This window comes from Zingiber officinale, chromosome 5A (genome assembly GCF_018446385.1).
Source record: "Zingiber officinale cultivar Zhangliang chromosome 5A, Zo_v1.1, whole genome shotgun sequence".
NCBI lineage: Eukaryota > Viridiplantae > Streptophyta > Magnoliopsida > Zingiberales > Zingiberaceae > Zingiber > Zingiber officinale.
In genome coordinates this window covers 80,804,038-80,808,018 of record NC_055994.1, presented here as the reverse complement: position 1 = coordinate 80,808,018, position 3,981 = coordinate 80,804,038, and positions in this window count along the sequence as shown.

Genomic DNA, 3,981 nt, shown 5'->3' with positions numbered 1-3,981 from the left:
CGCTCATTACTTATGCACCTAAATGGGTTTAGGGGCATTGCCAACGTTACAAGAACCTATAGGGTCACACACTAAGGACAATTAGATGGAGATTATGTTCATATGATGAACCAAGAGGATTAGATTCATTTGATGAATCAAATTGGATTAAGAGTAATCCTAATTGGGCTAATTGAGTTGGACTCAAGTTGATTCATGTGTTCAATGAGTCTAATTTAGATTATGACTCATTGAATCAATTTAATTAAATGAATTAGATTCATTATATTAAATTGGCTTGAATTAAATGGTTGGATTAGATCAACCATGAGAGAGATTAAGTCAAGTTTGACTTGACTTGAGAGGAAGAGGAAGAGTCAAGTTTGACTTGACTTTATGCCACATCATTTGTGACTTGGCATTAAGTGGCCAATGATGAGGTGCCACATCACCATGTTTAGCACATGTGTGTACCATCTCATGGAGGTTACAAATCTCTTTAATGGCCACACTTAATGAAAAATGGGAGTTACAACTCCATGAATGTGGCCGGCCACTTTTGATGGGTGAGAATGAATTTTTCATTCAAGTGAATTCATTCACATCTTCTTCCTCCTAGTGCTCTCTTTTCTTGCTCTTCCTCTCCTCATCTTGCCGAACCCTACTAAGGTGCTAGCACACTTTAGTTTGGTAATCTCCTTCTTGTGTTCGTGTGGATACTTCTAGAGGGTTGTCTACTTTGACAATCTCGAGATCCGGTAAACCGTTGGACTAGCGGGATATCGAAGGGCATCGCATCGAGGGTAACGCTCTTATCTAGTGTAGATCTAGTTTTGTAAACTTGTACTCATATGTTTTCGAAAGTCTTTACTTCGCATGGATCCGTGGCTGGGGGTTTCGGGGTTTCCGCGATGCGAAAAGCGATTTTTGCGGCCCGAAAAACCCAACAGTGGTATCAGAGCCACGTGCGAAGCTTGTACGAGTTTAGTTTTTGTTTTTATGACAAAAATTTAGTACTGTAACATTCTGTAAATTTCTGATTTTTAGAGTTTTTATGGGTATTTTTATCGTAGAAGCGAAGCACAAGTGTTACGACACTTGTAGTCTTCGACTACCGAGAAGATTTTTCCGAAACGGCAAGGTTTCGCCCCAAAACTTTTTGGGACAGCGGACTAAGACACTGTAGGATCGCTAAGGAACCCTCGTGATGGTTAGATCGCGGGTAGGGGCGCTGCCCCTGGCCCCGCAAGGGGATTCGTTCCGCGATTGTGCCCGAAAACCGCTAAATGGGACCGCTGGGAAATTTTACTCGTAAAAATTGTAAAAATTAGTATTAAAATTATAGAAAATTATGGAAATAACATAATTTAGAATTATGTATAATTTGTGATAGTCATGGCCCAAAAAGACTCAATCTGATTGGATTTGTGTTGTAATTCATATTATGGCCTGCGCGCCGTCATTTGTGTTGTGCGTGTTGTACATTTGATTCGCGACCTGCGCGTCGTGCCTTTTTCTATTATTTATTCTTGTTGTAAATTAGTTTAGACTCGAATGTAACTCGAGTTTCAAAATTGTAATGTATAAAATTGGAGCCATGGAAGGTCCACTCGAGACGGAGTTACGAGGAGGGCACGAGCAACACAAGGTGGTCAAGGGAAGGAGCTTGAGAAGCTGTTGACACTAGGTTGACCATCCGATCTTCTCATTGGCTTGAGAAGATCGTAGTAGGGCCATGACTAATCACAAATTAATTTAATTAATTGCTTGTGTATATGTGATGCATGATTAACTAATTAATTAGTGCCTAACGATTAGATTAGATCTAAGTCGTGCACATGATGCACCCTTTCGATTAGATTAGATCTATCGAGTATATGATACGCATCATCATTTAGATTAGATCTAAATCACGTCAACTCTAATGCCTACCGTGCCGTGATACCTATCACTACCTCGATCACATGTGTTGTTAAATCTGTCAAAACATATCAACACACATTATCTTGGTAGGGTACGGAGGGACAATCTTGGTCCCGCTTATCAACGCATGGGAGAATACAAACTCAATTAGATTGAGTATTCCTAGTTAACTCGGTTGGATCGAGTACAACCATAGACATTCTTCCAATAGTTGGAAAGATAGGACATAAATCACATTTATATTAATTCTTGGGCGTATTAGCCAAAGCTAACTCAAGTTTTAATATAACTGCGGATAATGATCCTATAAACAAGAGTTGCATAGAGATGTAATTGGCAAATCGTTACCTACCGATCATACTAAATCTTGGGCGTATTAGCCAAAGCTAACTCAAGGGTTAGTATGATGTGGATCTTGTCCCACATGAATTATAGAATTCAGTGGGAGCATCATTTAGTTAAAGGCCTAATTAAATGATTTAAAAGAATATGATATTTATTTTCTGCATTTTTCTGTTGTAGATAACCATGACGTCGAATACGAACTCCTCCCTGCGTTCAGTTCTTGAGAAGGACAAGCTCAACGGAGCAAATTTCCTGGACTGGTACAGGAGCTTGAGAATAGTTCTCACCCAAGAACGTAAACTGTACGTTCTGGAGTAGCCCATTCCGGAGGCTCCTCCTGCCAATGTCACGCAAGCAGATAAAGATGCTTACAAGAAGCATCAAGATGACGTATTAGATGTGTCCTGTCTAATGCTCGCGACCATGAACTCTGAGTTTCAGAAGCAACACGAGTTAATGGGCGCTTACGATATGGTTGAACATCTTCGTCAACTGTATCAAGGACAAGCGAGGCATGAGAGATTTGAGATCTCAAGAGCACTATTTCAGTGCAAGATGTCAGATGGGGCTCCTGTAGGCCCATATGTAGTCAAAATGATTAGTACATAAAAAACCTACAGAGGTTGGGATTCCCGCTTGGCCAAGAGCTGGCCACTGACCTGATCTTGCAATCCTTGCCGGATAGCTATAGTCAGTTCGTTCTAAACTACAATATGAACGAAATTGACAAGCCACTGCCCGAGCTGCTAAGCATGTTAAGAACTGCTGAGCTGAACCTTAAGAAGGCAAAGCCCCACTCTGTTCTGATGGTTCAGAAACACAAGGGCAAGGGCAAGCCCAAAGGCAAAGGAAAGTCTCAAGCCAAAGGCAAAGGCAAGACACTGAAGCCTAAAGGAGGGGTCACTAAGGATGCTACCTGCTTCCACTGCGGTCAGACCGGGCACTGGAAGAGGAACTGCAAGGTGTACCTGGAAGATCTTAAGAAGAAGCGAAGTGAGACTTCCACTTCAGGTATATATGTTATAGAAGTCAATCTATCTATTTCTTCATCATGGGTATTAGATACCGGATGTGTATCTCACATTTGTACTAATGTGCAGGCGCTGAGAAATAGCAGGGCATTGGCAAAGGGCGAGGTGGACCTACGCGTAGGCAATGGAGCACGGGTTACTGTTGTTGCTATAGGGACTTATTTTCTATCTCTACTCTCTGGGCTTGTATTAGAATTGGATGATTGTTGTTATGTGTCTGCATTAACTAAGAACATAATTTCAGTTTCTTGTTTGGACAAAAAAGGTTTCTCTTTTATAATTAAGGACAAATGTTGTTCTGTTTATTTAAAAGATATGTTCTATTGTAGTGCACCTCTGATGAACGGACTCTACATTCTAGACCTTGAAAGCCCTATCTATAACATAAATACCAAGAGGTTCAAGTCAAATGACCTGAACCAAACCTATCTCTGGTACTGTCGCTTAGGTCATATAAATGACAAGCGCTTATCCCAGCTCCATAAGGATGGTTTGCTGGACTCATTTGATTTTGAATCTTATGAGACGTGCGAGTCATGCCTACCAGGCAAGATGACCAAGACTCCCTTTAGTGGGCACAGTGAGAGAGCGACTGACTTGTTAGGTCTTATACATAGTGATGTATGTGGCCCTTTCAATGTCGCTGCTAGAGGCGGTTATAGGTACTTCATCACATTTACTGATGACTTCAGTAGATATGGTT